Below are 15563 nucleotides of genomic sequence, written 5' to 3'. Positions count from 1 at the left end.
GCAGCAAAGTCATCTAAACAGTAAGCACATTGCAAAATAAACTTCCATTTTTAACCTAGATAATTTAGAATTCAAAGTACTAAATCACTAGACTGAGCCACCTCTTTTCTTCAAAACTCTAACCACTTGCCTATTTCATTGGGGTGGTAGGGTTAGAAGAAGCCAAGGACCTCTTTTTAGAGTTGGGACCTGAAGAAACCACAGCTGGGTTAGCTGACAAAGGAACAAAGAGCTACAAGATCAGAATACATATTGCATTTCTTCACAGTCTTTTTAGGTAACTGGTTCACTAGCCAAAGGAGTTTTACATGTAGTTTTATGGACATCATCTAAAGCTAATATCAGAAGAGGAACAGCCAAAACATGTGGAATCTCATCCTCAATATGATCATAAACTGTCAGTCTCAGGTGCAGCTCCAGACTAAATTCAAGCCAAATATGCATATCTAAACCTAGCTAGCATCTGTGAAAAACTAAACACCTGCTTGGGTATTTGATCCTGTTCACATTCCGAAGAATCAGACAGGACAGTTTCAGTGTGTTCACACTGCTGTCTATATCAGAGTCCCCATCAAAATCTGCAGCCATAGACTGATCTCTACAGAAGGTAGCTCTATAGTTACTCTGAAAAGAAGTATAGTCTCCAAGATTATCGGACTGTAAAGAAAAAGAAGTTATGTACTTAGCATAATATTCTATCTTTATTGTCAATCTTCATTTATCCTTGACCTATGGGTTCAGTTCCGAGCAATGGAGCCAACTCGGCCGATACTACAGCCCATGAGAATCAAAAACTCTTGAGCTTAACTCCTACCCAGGATGCTCCTCTCCAGTTTACCTCAGATCAGGTTTGCAGATAAACATGTCAGGACATAAACCTAGTATCACTTCAGTGGAGAGCATACCTAGTATCATACATGAAACAATGTATAACTAGGACCAAATTTCTTTCCACCAGGAGTCATAATGGAAGGGGGATGGAGGGTGGGGAGTCAAAGATAAATGAAGATCGACAACACAGATGGAATGTTATGGCAAGTACATAACTTCTTTATCTGATGTTGTCAATCTTCATTTATTCCTTGACCTATGGGACAGAGTCCCCAGCTACCTTATATCTTGGGAGGACTCACGGAAGGATATTCCTCAGCACCATAAAACCAAAGGATGCTCTTCTCCTAGAGACCAAATACAATTTGTAGTGAGTAGTAAAGGTTTATGGGGAAGTCCATGTTGCTGCTGCACAAATATCATATAAGGAAGCCTTAGAATGAAAAACTGCTGTAGCTATGGCCCTAATAGAGTGAGCCCTGACACGCCCAGGCAATTCAATTTTCCAGTTGTTGTATATGAAAGATATACAGTCTTTTAGCCACTTAGATAAGGTAACTTTGGATACTGGTTTATCCATTCTAGTATTGGAAAAGGAAATGAACAGTCCATCAGATTTCCTAATGTCTTTCATTCTGTGGAGATAAAAACTCAATTGTCTGTGGATGTCCATTAAATGTAAAGAGTATTCACCTTTGTTTGAGAAAGTGGGAAAAAGGACTTGTAAATGAATTGCCTGACTGATATTTGTCTCTGAGACCACTTATGGAAGAAACAAAGGGTTCATTCTCAAGGAAACCCTGTCTTTATGAAATATCAAATATGGCGGTTTACAAGATAGGGCTTGAATCTCAAATTCTTTTGACAGAAGTAATAGCTAACAGAAAAAATGGTTTTCCAAGATAAAAATTTTAGGTCGCAGTTGGCAGCAGACTCGTAGGGGGAATGTACTACTACTGCCTGTAACACTAAAGAAAGATCTCAGGGTACAAATGGATATTTATATGGAGGTTTTAACAACAATGGCCCTCTTAAGAATGCTTTGCAAAGTTTACGAGAAATGGATGAATATCTCTTGAACCCAACTAGCTGAACCTTTATAGTAGAGGAAAAGGCTCCTTCTTCAAAGAGTAAAAAAAGAAGTTACGTACTCACCATAACGTTCCATCTGAATTGTTGTTCTTCATTTGTCTTCAACAGGTAGGTTCACAGATCTGACTCGGCTGCATATCCAGCATCTAATCCAAGCTCAAAGATCCTCCGCTACCCATAATGGCCTTGTCTCCTTCCTCCCTTTAGATCGAGTTTGCTTCCCAACTAAATTCTTCACCTGACCCAAAACGATCTCAAACCAGATATCTGCATAAGCAAAAGAAGAAAGAGTAAGAGGCATGCAGAAGGTGACCACATTCTCTACTCGTCAAACCACCACTCAGTCTATGAAGGGCAGGGGGAAGGAAGGAGGGAAGGTTGAAGACAAACGAACAACAACAACTCAGATGGAACTTTATGGTGAGTACATAACTTCTTTATGTGAAGTTGTCTTCATTTGGTCTTCAACCTGTGGGACAGAGTGCCCAGCTACCAAACTCCTGGGAGGCCCTCATGGAAGGATATTTCAGAGCACGGCGGAGCCAAAGGATGCTCTGTTCTTGGATATGATGTCCAACTTATAATGCGAGATGAAGGTATGAGATGAGGCCCAAGTAGCGGCAGAGCAGATATCATCTAATGAAACTGTGGACCAAAAGGCTGCTGAAGTAGCCACAGATCTGGTGGAATGTGCCTTCACATGACCTGGAGGGGATATACCCCTAGCAGAATACACCCAAATAATACACTGCGAAATCCAACAGGCGATAGTTACCTTAAATACTGGTTTCCCTAAAAAGGGTTTAGAGTAGGAAATGAAGAGTTGGTCAAACTTACGAAAAGCTTTAGTTCTGTGCAGGTAGAAATGTAAATGTCTGTGCACATCTAATAAATGCAATTTGTATTCCCCCTTGTTTTGAAAATTTGGGAAGAAGACCGGGAGATTAATCAACTGATTAACGCTGGACTCAGAAACTACCTTAGGAAGGAAGGAAGGATGGATTAGCATGCAAGGACACCTTGTCCTTATGAATAATCATATAAGGGGGCTTGACCGACAATGTTTGAAGTTCCAAAACTCTCCTGGCAGAAATAATAGCAACCAAGAAACCCATCTTCCAGGACAAACATTGTAAATTCACAGAAGTTGCAGGCTCAAAGGGGGGTGAAACTATAAAGCATGCAGAACTAACTTAAGATCCCGTGGTGGCACTGGGGCCTTCACCGGGGGCTAAAGAAGAAAAGTGCCTTTGAGGAAGGCCTTGCAAAGCTTTGAAGATGCTACAGAAGCCATATTATCACCCATATAAAAATTAGAAATCACAGCTGGTTGGACCTTGACTGTAGAAAAACTGGCACCTTGCCAAAATATCCCAGCTAAAAAATCCAAAACCACGGAAAGCGGCACAGTGAAGGGATCTAGGGCGCGCTGTGAATCCAAGATCGAAAAAACATCTCCATTTGCTGCAGTACATTTTTCTGGTGGAAGACTTATGAGCCACTACCAGTATCCTTCTGACAGATGAAGACAGGCCGGGAGTCCTGGAGCAGCCAAGCAGTGAGCTTCAGATTGTCCAGGTCTGCATGGGGAATTCCTGAGGGATGAGAGATAAGATCCGGAACTGGATCCAACATCCATTTTGGAGCCTCCAGATGAGACCACAGAGAAGGAAACCTGCCTTGGCGAGGCCAGAATGGGGCAATGAGGATAACTAGGCTCCCCAGCCTGCAAGCTTTCTGAAGGAATTTTGGTATTAAGGGAAGATGAGGATAAGCATACAGAAGATCGGGGGCCAAGCATGAATCAGCGCATCTCTGAGGGCTTCTCCCGCCAGGGGATTCAGAGCAAAAAACTCCCTGCATTTCTCATTGGAAGGAGAGGCGAAGAGATCACAGCAAGGCTGACCCCACTTGCAAAAGATCTGTTCTGCTACTGAAGAACTCAGAGACCACTCATAAAGCATCAGAATAGACCTGCTGAGCCTGTCCGCTAGAATGTTGGACCTCCCAGGAATGTGCATTGCCACCAGAAAACGGCCGGTGGAGATCGTCCACCCCCACACTCTCTGGCTTCGCAACGTTCCCGCTACTTGTTGATGTAGCAGACCACAGACATAGTGTCCATTTGGATAGCAATTTTCCCTGGGGGAAGATGGACATGGAGAGCCTGCAACGCTAGAAGCACCGCCTTCATCTCCAGGATGTTGATATGCAATCTAGTCTCATAGTCTCATAGAGCGACCACTTGTTTGGACTGTCCTTCCTGAGCAGTGCCCCCCACCCCCACCCTAGCAGGGAGGCATCCATAGTCACTGTGGCTGTGGGAAAGGTGAAAGAAAGGGACAACCCCAATCAAGGTCCGAGGAATGAATCCGCCACAGAAGAGAATCCTTGCACACTCAAGAGATTCAAACAGGGTGAGTCAACGGGAGATCTAACATGGAACACTGAACAGCGAGGGTCCACTGATGAACCCCGATGCGAAAATGCGCCATAAGCAAGAGACTGATCATGGCCGCCATGGACCCCAGTACTCTTAATACCATTTCCGCTGTCCGTGGCTGAGTTTGGAGAATGCAAAGAACATGTAGCTTCAGAGACTGTATCCTGTCCAGAGTAAGAAAAACTTTGGTTTGAATTGTGTCCAGCTGAGCCCTAATGAAGTCTAATGTTTGAACTGGGGCCAGTGACGACTTGCTGAGATTGATGGTAATGCCCAATCACTGGGCTAGGGGGAGAAAGGAATCCCTCGCTTGACAAAGTTGATGCTTGGAAAAGACAGTGAGTAGCCAATCGTCCAGACAGGTGAAGACCTCTATGCACTGGAGTCTCAGGTGAGATGCTACCACTGAAATCACTTTGGTGAACACCCTGGGGGCTGTGATGAGACCAAAGGGAAGCACTCTAATCTGGTAATGGTTGGCTCCCAGCCAGAAGGGGAGAAACATCTGAGAGCGCCTGTCCATCTTGATGTGATAGTACGCATCCTGGAGGTCAATCGACCACATCCAGTCGTTCTCCTGCAGGAAGGGCAGGATAGACTGAAGGGTGATCATCCGGACCTTTGTCTTGGCCACTGATCGGTACAAAATGGAGAGATCCAGAATGGGTTTTAGGTCCCCCATTTTCTTTGGCACCAAAAAGAACCTGGAATAAATGCCTAATCCAGAGTGGTCTGGGGGGACAGGTTTGATGACTCGCTTTCTTTGCAGCTTTGTAATTTCCAGTGCTGCATCCTCCCTGTGCGAGGTTGTAATGTCCAGGAGTTGTTTGGGCGATGGAGGTGACTCGAGAAAGGGGACTGAATAGCCTCTGGATATAATTTGCAACACCCAATGATCTTCCATGATGGACTCCGACACTGTTAGGTGTAGTGAGAGATGACCCCCGACTGCCTCCAGAGACGAGCAGCCGGGCAACCCTTCAGGTTTCTCCAAGAATGGCTCTTGAGACGTATGATTTCTTGGACCCCCTCTGTCTCCAGGGCAGTGTCTATCAAATCCCCCTCTGCCCCTGGGGGAAGGGGAGTCCTGAGTGTCCTGGGGAAATCTCTTTTGATTTCCGGAACCACATCTTCTTGGTCCCTCGCCGATTCCTAGAGAAGTATCGTTGAGGGGCTGAAAAGCGAATCCTGACGGCAAACAGAGTCTTCCCGTCCTTCTCAGTCTGAACTAAGGTGTCACGTACAGACTTCCTAAAAAGGCAGGAACCATCGTACGTACCATCATACATAAAAGAAGCCTTAAAGAGTTCCAAAAATGCACACAGCCGGAGCCAGGCATGTTGCCTGACGGCAACACCAGTACTGTCAGCTATAGCAGTGCCCTCAGTCGCACAGGAGAGGAGACACACAGAGGTGCTAGCAACTGATTTCAGGCTGGCCAAACGAGCGGAAAATACCTTCTTGTCCTCTGCCAACATGGACCCAGGGGTCGACTCAGCAATCTCCTTCACCAGATCTCATTGTAGTCGAATCACATGTGCCATTTAATTCAGTGCCCATACACAGAAAGTCAATGAAGTGTACACCTGCTTCCCGAAACGGTCCATCGTCCTTGACTCTCAGTCAGGAGGGTGGACCTTAGAGATCTCCTGAGCGAGGTCCTTCTTAGTGGCAGCTGCCACCACCATGGCATCAACCAGGGATCCCTTATTCCAATGGGACCTATTTGAAGGGGGCTCAAACCCTTCTCTGGGCTTTTGGAAATGGGCTCCACCATGTCCAGTTCCTTCCACGGCCAAGATATAATAAGATCCACAAAAGGATTCATGGGAAGGGACTCCCTGGAGGCGCAGGACCCTCTACTTCCTGGAACACTGATTCATCTGGGGTAGGTTTCTGGCAGTCCACCCCCTATGCTGGCGAAGGAGTTCCATGATGTCTCCAAAGAGACATCCTCGGGGGTGACCGGGAGGAACTTTCCCCTTCCTCCAAATCGGTGTCTTCGGTAAGGGACTCCAGTGGGGAGTCTAAATGCCTCCTTTTGCATGTATGTTTGCAAGAGGCCTCCTTAGTGGGGGTCTCCGGGGAGAACTTGTCAATGTCTCCCTGCTCCCCAGAGGGTGCACTCTGGGGCAAAGAGGTGGCAGGCTATCCCTGAGATGGCAGAATGGTCGGATCTGCACCAGAAACAGAGGGAGCCGTGGTGGAATCCGAAGACGAGATTGTCTAGGGTCTCAATGGAATCGAGAGTACCCTCTCCACCATGTTGAAAGCTGAAGGGGAATGGACCTCCTGAGAAAGGACAATCGAAGGAGCTGTAACCCACTGACCCGAAGGGGGGAGTCAGAGCCGAACCTCCAGGCGCTGAGATACCAAGGGGAACACTCTGCTCTGACGAACTTGGAGCCAACACCATCCTCTCGTATCCCATGCAGAGGCTATGGCTCCGAGAACCATCTGGATCCAAGCTAGCCGGATCCGACCTGCTCAAGGTCATGCCCGGCATCAAGGTATAAGGTAACAATGGAGCCAGCCCCTTGATGCAGAGTGTCCTCGGATCCAAGGACTCCAAAACCGGAGGTCAGATCAGAGAAGGAGTAAACAGGGATGAATACAGGCTGCATGCTCGCCACTCTGGAGGGACAGGGGGCAGGCAAGACTCCCAACTGTATCGGGGTGCAGATAAACTTCTTAATCCTTTCCATCTCCGCTTCGGTAAGACTGCAGGTGGAGCGAGAAGAGGAGGCCATTGACACCAGCCTAGAAGGGTGGTGAAGGGAGGCCTGAGGTGGCAACTGGGTCCGGAGCTCCTCTGGCTCTGGAGATTACTAAGGGGAATGGAGCCAGGGAGATTCTATCCTCGGAGCCAACCTAGCTTTGACTGGAGGGCTGGCCGAAATCAAACAATCTGGGGATCGCTCTTTAGGCCTATCCCTTGACTTGGCTGATTTGGCTCTGTCCCCAGACCTCTTGGCAGGAGTTTGAGCCCAAGAGGTCAGGGTGGAAACAGAGGTAGAAGCTGAGGCAGAAGGGTTCTGAGTCCCAGTGGAAGAAGAGGGAAGGAGGCCCTTGAGGATTAGCTTGTTCCTCCTGTCCATCAATGCCCCAGGAATAAACCCAGCACAGATGGAACAGGAGGTCTGCAAGTGGGCTGCCCAAGACAAATGACGCACAGAGTGTGGCCATCAGCTGGAGAGAGCTTGTGGCCACACTCTGTACATTTTCTGAAGCCTGGTTTGGGGGTATCAGACATTCTCCCAACCTATGGCCCAGCACACACACACTCACAGAGACCACACAAGTGACAGGAAGAAAAGTTAGAGGAAGTTTTTTTTTTTTTTTTAACCAACAAAGAAGAGTGAGGGGATGTAGAAAGGCAGAAAAGAGTAAAAAGATAAAAGAAAGGAAGAATCTAATGATTAAAGAAAGTCACTCACCCAACAGTGACAGCAGACAGCACGGATCGTGATGCAGACATGAAACACGGCAAATGAGATCTGAAGGGAGGAAGGAGACAAGGGCATTATGGGTAGGGGAGGAGCTTGGAGCTCGGATCAGATGCTGGATATGCGGCCGAGTTGGATCCGTGCCAGATCCGGGAACCCACAGGTTGAAAACCAAATGAAGACAACAACTTCAGATCTATAAATTCTAAGATTTTGTCAAGAGGAGCAGAGAAAGTGTCAATGTTATTATCATGAGCCCAGTAGGAAAATCTATGCCATTTACTCTTGTAGAGCTTCCTAGTGGAGGGTTTGTGTGATGCCAAAAGAATCTTATGAACTGGATAAGAGACATAATCAAGAATTATGACTGGCAATTAATGGAACTGGAGAAGCCAAGCTGTCAGCCTGAGGTTTTGAAGGTTTGGGTGAACTAATCCCACTGGTTGGGATAGGAGATCTGGATCTGGGTCCAGAGTGCATGGTTGTCTAATCAGATATGGCCAAAGTAAAGGGAACCAAATTTGTCGAGGCCAGAAGGGAGCAATAAGAATTTCTTTGTTCTTCAACATTATTGCTTTCTTCAGGAATTGAAGGATTAAAGAAAGTGGTAAGGCATACAAATGTTTGGAGGGCCAATCATGCAGGAGAGCATCTCTCGGAGACTCCCACGGAGGGGGGACCATGGCAATGTAGCTGCTGCAATTGTTGGTCAGGGATGATGCATATAAGTTCCAGCAACACTGGCCCCAGTGATGAAATATTTTCCTCGCCACTTTGGGAGTGAGAGACCACTCATGAGGCAAGAGAATGCATCTGCTCAGATTGTCCTCTATCACACTGGAACTCCCGGGAATGTACGTTGCAATCGAAAGTGGCTGGAAGAGATCACTCACAGCCAGACTCTGAGAGCTTCTTGACAAGGGGGCTACAACTTGGTTTCTCCATGCTTGTTGATGTACCAAACTACTGACATATTGTCTATTTGAATCATAATTGTTCCCAAGGAGAGAGCAGTTTGAAAAACCGGCAACACTAAAAGCACTGCCCTCAACTCTAGAACAATGATATGCAAGTTGTCATCCATATGGGACCAAGTGCCTTGGACAGTCTTGCCCAGATAATGCCTCCCCACCCCATCTGGGAGGTGTCCATGGTCATTACGGCTCAGGGTTGAAACAGATCAAAAGGACGGCCCAAGAAAATTTCATCTGACTGAATCCACCAAGCTAGGTCTTTCTTGCAATGATTGGTAATCAAAATCTAATCTGACATTGGCTGATATGGAATGGACCACTGAGAAGCTAAAAGCCACTGAAGAATTTTCATGTGAAATCTGGATGGAGGAACTAATGTAATGGCTGCTGCCATCAATGTAAGACTAATCATGCAGCTACTCTCTTGCTCCTTACAATATTTTCTACTTGGGCCTTGATCTTTTGTAGTCTTGAAAGTGGAAGGAATTCTACACAAGTATTGGTATTCAGCACCACTCCTATGAGCTCTAAAGTTTGTGTTGGAGTCAATCGTGATTTTTCATAATTTATGGCAATTCCCAGGTCAACACAGATCTGGAGAATGTAGTCTCTTGCTTGTTCTAGACGATACCTGGTAGCAGTGGTAATGAACCAGTCGTCCAAGTACAGAAACACCCAGAATCCTTGAAGTCTCAAGTGAGCTGCAACTACTACCAAGCATTTGGTGAACACCCTGGGGGCTGTGATGAGGCCAAATGGCAGAGCTCTGAACTGATAATGACTGGCGGAGAAATCTTCTGGAGCACTCATCCATTTTTATGTGGTAATACATGTCCTGGAGATGTATCGAGCACATCCAATCATTTTTCCCTAGAAATGGGCGAACAGACTGAACCATGACCACCCAGAATTTTGTTTGTTGAACAGACTTGTTCAAAACACTTAGATCCAAAACTTGTCTCCAGTCTTCTTTGGCACTAAAAAGAATCTTGAGTAAATTCTGAATCCTATCTAGTCTTGTGGGACCTCTTGGATGACTCTTTTTTGATGTAAATTTTGAATTTCTAGAACTGCTAGTTTCCTCTGACTGAATGGAACTTTGGGGGGTCTGTTGGAATTGTTTGAAAAAAGAGAAAGGATATGGTGTCTCCTCTGGTTATAATCCTTTGCATCCAAACATCTGAAGTTATTTGAAGCCAGGTGTGTTGGTGCAAGGATAGACACCCCCAGACTGCTTCCAGAGGAAAGTAATCAGGCCTTCTATCAGGAGCGCTGGTAGGGTTTGCCAGGAAAGGAGTCCCTGGAACCCTGATTTTGTGGGCCACAGCTGCCACTTGTACTGCATCTTCCATTAAAGCTCCCCCCTATGCCCCTGGGAGAGCCACTGCCACATGTTCCTGAAAAGGCCGTTGGGACTTTCTGAACCACATTTTCCCATTCCTTTGGTTCCAGGAAAAGGACCACTGAGGAGTAGAAAAATGTACTCCCCACTGCAGAAAGGGTCTTTCCTTCTTTCTCACACCTGGACAAAGTTTCTCAAACTTTAGGGCCAAAAAGGGATGATCTTTCAAAGGGTGCATTGACGAATGAAGACTTGAATTGCTCCACAAATTTGCATAAGTGCATCCAGGTGTGTCTCCTTATGGCTATGCCTAATCCTGCTGCTCCAGTAGTCCCTTCAGCTGCATGTGCTATGAGCTTCATGGATAAATTTGAAATGGACTTTAGGGTGGCCAAATGAGAAGCAACCTTATCTTGGACCTCTTCAGATATGGCTCCTACCAGAGTATCTGACATCTCTTTAATCAGATTCCTCTGAAGTCTTGTGAAGTCTCCATAAAGTTCAAAGACCACAATGCAAAAGTCGATGAAGCATAAAACCTCTTTCCCAACCTAGCCATTTCCCAAGACTCTCTTCTGGGAGGATGGATAGTGGAACTTTCCTCTGCCAGTTCCTTTTCTGTGGCTGCCGCTACCAACATGGCATCTACTGGTAATCCCTTTGTCTAAAATTGATGGTGTTCTGGTGCAGAAATAATTTTATCTGGCCTCTTGGGAATAGGTTCTGTGGTCTCAGGAGCCCTCTACACTCACTGCGAGATCAGCTTAATGAGCTCGTTAGCAGGTGGAGTAATCCAAGAGGTAGATGGTCAAGTGCCGAAGGCCTGCAGGTATACTAATTTCTCTGAAGAGGGCTTTTGGGATGTCCAGCCACCCCTTGGTTTAAGGATCTCAAGGACATCTCCAAAGGAGACATCTTCTGGGGGTAACCATGGGGAACCCGTCCTCTCATCAAAATCAGTATCTTCCACGATGGATTCCTCTGGGAAATCTAAGTGTCACCTCTTATACTTTCTCTTCTGAGGAACCTCCTCAGTGGGATGATCTGGGGAGGCATCAGAAGAGGACAATACCTGAATAGGTGTCTCCTGTGGCCTTGGAGCTCACTGTCCAAGAGTTGAGATCAGAGGAAGCTCTGGTTGAGAGGAAGGTTTGGGAATCTGCTCAGATAGGAAAGGATCCGACTGAATGCCCACAGTGGACAAGGCCCTCTCTACAGCATGGAAGGATGATCCCCCTGAAGAGGGAAGAGATCCCAAAAAAGAGAAGGAGTGCCTTGGAACCGTGATCACTCCCCGAGCCGAAGAAACTGCTCCTGAAGCTGAAGCCGGGATGGAACTAATGCACACCAAATCCTTGGGGAGAAGAAATGGCTCCAGAAAAAAACAGAGTGGATTCCCACCCCTTGGAGCTGACAGCGTAGCCATGACCCTGAGAGTTCTCCGGCTCTGACAGAGCCGAAGAACTCAGGGTATAAATCAGTACCTAAGAAGCAGATCTCATCAGAACAAAAACAGTCAGTGCTGGGAAACTTGGAACCAGAATCTCCAAAGCCTCAAAGGAGGTTAGAGGAGGAAGGGTAGGAGGGGGTCACAGAAAAAGAGGATCGAGGATGCACCTGCAAGTCTCCTCACCATAAGGAGCTCCTCCACCAATCTCAATACATCTAATTTTGTTAGGCTCCTATTGGAATGAATTGACTGGCTAGAGAGGGATTTTGGTCTTTCCAAAAATGGACTTGGCAATTGACCATTAAAGGGGTCTCTGGATGGGGAATATCTGGTCCTATGTCTATTCAGGAAAGAAAATTCAGGACACTCCATTGTATATGAAGATATTGGTGCCACAATAGAAGATGGTGCTAAGGCTGTTAGCTCCATAGATTCTAATAATTTCAGCACCAGTGGTGAAGTCAGTTTCAGTGTTGAAGTCGGCACCAAAGAAGCCTCTGAAGAGACTGTCGGTTCTGTAGAAACAGCAGGAACTGAAGTCCTCGTGTTTTTGGTCGCCAGTGTCGAGGGAGATGCTGGCACTGATTGAATCTCCTTTTTTGTTTGTCTAGTTTGGAGGATGAAGAGGAAAGGCAAGATGCATCTGTTTTACTTTTACAAGAAAAACTAGGTAAGGCCTCTTCAAAAGCAGATTTAATCATCCCCTTTAGCAACAATTTGTTCTTCCTTTCTACCAATGCCCGGTGACTAAAGGCATGACAGATTGAACAATCCTTTTGCATGTGCACCGGGCCCAGGCAACAGACACAAAGAGAATGCCCGTCAGAAATGGGCATCTTACAGTCACACTCTTGACATTTTTTAAAACCAAAAGCTCCTTTAACTTTGTCAGTCATATCTTATTTTAAAGTAGCAGCAAAACAAACCACAACAAAAATTGTAATTAGAAAAGAAAGGGACAGGAAAGGAGAGGAGACAGATGATTTATAGCAGAAAAGGGTAGGCTAAAGGAGAAAAATCAACAAACTATATACTAATAAGGAAAAAAAAACATAAGTTATAGAAAAAGCTTTAAAATAGAACAAGAAAATTGAACTTAGCTGAGAGCAATTTGGCAACACTTCTCTCAAAGGAAGTGGCAAGTAAGATCTGAGGTAAATTGGAGAGGAGCATTCCGGGTAGAGCTCAAGAGTTTTTGGTTTTCACAGGCTGTAGTAATGGTTGAGTTGGTTCCAATGCTCAGATCAAAACCCATAGGTCAAAGAATAAATAAAGACTGACAACATCAGATATTTTCACAATTAAGAAAACTACATCACCACAATACATAGTACTAACCTGATTGTCTGCAGTGTGGTGAGGTTTGCTTCTTCTTGTGATGATATGGGAAGTGCCAGCATAGCCAGCCGGAGTTTTGTAAAGAATTATATATCCTTTGAACATCAAACGGATTCATACAAGATGCTTGTGTTACAAATGTATTAGAGCTGTATGTCCTTTGTATATCAAACTAATTTTGTACAGATGCTTGTGCTGAAAATGTATTTGTGAGCTTTGCTTGTGTTGAAATGTATCAACAGTGCAGCCTTCTGAATTGAAGAGAAATGTACTGAATTAAATGTGTATGTTTTAATAGAGGATACTGACACAGCACAGGTTAATTTAAGAAAAATAAGGGAAATGTAACTGAGCTGTTAAACCCTTAAAAGGCATCCCACAGTGCTGAATATGACCAGAGACTTTGGGCCTGGGGAAATGCCTTTGTCCATTAGGACACTGAAAAAGGTGGAGGGCCCCACGCACTGCCATAAACATTTGGATGTGTATTGTGGCCTTCTATGCTAACTTCCTGTTTCAGCTGCAAAGGGAAATACTGTGAGAACCTAAAGTCAGGTGACCAGATGAAGTCATTCTGCCAGCCCTCTTGGAAATTATATTTTAGATATTACAAAGAGAAATCTCAGAGTATTGGTAGCAGTGGTTGGTGTGAGGATAGGAGGTACTGACAGCAGAGCTAGCTAGAATTGTGTAAATAATTACATGTCATTTGTGAATATCAAACTGATTTATACAAAATGCTTGTGTTACAAATGTATTAGAATTATATGTCATGCGTATATCAAACTGATTTGTACAGATGCTTATGCTGAAAAGTATTTGTAAAGTGCTTGTGTTTGAAATGTATCCACAGTGTGCCCTACTGGAGAGAACAGAAATGTATATGCACTACTGTAACTGTTTAAATGTATATGTTTTAACAGAGGAAACTAGCAGACAGGAGGTTAACCTCAGTCCAGCAGACTTTAAAATATATTTGGAATTAAATTACTTTATGGGTTAGGCTACAAAGATGCTGACAGGTTTCAATGTAGACAGAGACACAAAGTCTGTACTAGGAAGCTTTCTGCATTGTCTTTGGGGAGAACTAATTACTACTCTGTAAGCATGGAGATATGAAATTGTTTATGCCTTCCAGCACCTGCCATAGATCTGAGCAAAAGCCTGGTGTGTGTATTTTTACAGGTAGGTGCTAAATCCTGCCAGCTTCAAGCAATGGGACAATGCATGGGAACTAGAAGTCAGATGACCAGAAGTAATGTCATTCTGAAGCTGTCCCAGAAGTAATATTTTAGATATTATTTTGAGAAGTTTCTTAGTGAGACAGAGCATTATGTATTTTATTTGGGGCCTGACTAAAGAGACTGCTCAAATATTTTATCTTGCCTTGCCCAAGTAAGTTATTAGGGAATAGTATAATTCTCTAAGATTCAGTCAGGAATTATGGTGAAGCTTAGTTTAGATATTGTTTTTCTTTATGTGTCTGAGTCAGTCATTCAATGTTATTTTAAATTTTTCCTGTGATTTTGAAGTGCATGTCCCTCTCCAGTGTCAGTGGTGAGGATTCAGGCATGGGGACCATACATATTGTTGGCCATCACATATTGGTAGCAGTGGTGGGCATCACACTTCTTACTGTGAATTACACTAGTGGACAAAATATCTGGGGACAGAGTATTATGTCTGGCAAAAAGTCTCTTACCTGGACCTCTCCTCCACCTAAACAATTTGGTTCTCCTGTCCCTGAACTAGGTACTGGAACTGCCCCGGAGGATGTGTCTGACCCCTTTCCACCACCGTATCACAGAGGGCTACGGGCTCACACCAGAGGGTGACAGGGAAAATGTAAGTGGCCTGTGGGTTGGCCTAAGCAAAAGCAGATTTACAAACTCTAGGCTGAGGTATGTTTTTGTTGATTTTTTTTTTTCTTTTTAGGTACAATTGGATTTGATGGGGGGAGGCAGCAATATCAGGACCCATCAAATCTGGTAAAACTACCAGACAGAATAATACACTAACACTATTAAGGGTTGACTAAGGGCAGCAATAATAGAAAAAAAAATATGTCCCCACATAGCAACTGGGACTAAACTGCATAACACATAGCAGAAATATTTTAATATGTGCAAAGTTTTGTTCTACAACCTGCATAGTATAGTAAACAACAGTACACAGTCACAGTACCAAGTAAAATTCACTTGTTCAAATAGTGCCAAAAATACAAATATACGCCTTAAATCCAACATAAACCTTTAACAACATAAATAAGCATTTACTTAGTGATTCCTTTGGCAGAAATTAAAAAAAGTTCTGCATAGAAAACGCAAATTAAGTAATTTGTGGTAAAATTGTGATTTAAAGATAATAAAATGGCTATGCAGTGTAAGTAATATATAAATGAAAAAAATGAAAGACTGCAATATTTCCCTGTCAGAACTACAAAATGAAGCTGATAAACAACAGATGCAATTAATCTGCACCTCTGCATGTGCAAGGTAGTCTCTCGTATTCAGCTGTCACTACAGAACTTCAGTTTCTCAGCAGAAGTTATAAAATACTTCAGAATAGCTCCATAACTGCTTAAAAACAGTGCATAGCATATAAACAACACAGAAGTTAAATCCCAGAGGAAACAGCAGCAGTAGTA

General features: G+C 44.5%; 1 protein-coding gene across 1 annotated transcript in view; it reads right to left on the bottom strand.

Moving 5' to 3' along the window:
- Window positions 1-15563, bottom strand: part of MBTPS2 (membrane bound transcription factor peptidase, site 2) — a 1092578-nt gene that overhangs the window by 536156 nt on the left and 540859 nt on the right. The gene's annotated exons all lie outside the window — the stretch shown is intronic.

Source organism: Protopterus annectens, chromosome 5.part0 (genome assembly GCF_019279795.1).
Source record: "Protopterus annectens isolate FY-2018-M chromosome 5.part0, PAN1.0, whole genome shotgun sequence".
Lineage (NCBI taxonomy): Eukaryota > Metazoa > Chordata > Ceratodontiformes > Protopteridae > Protopterus > Protopterus annectens.
This window is presented reverse-complemented; position numbering and strand designations above follow the sequence as displayed.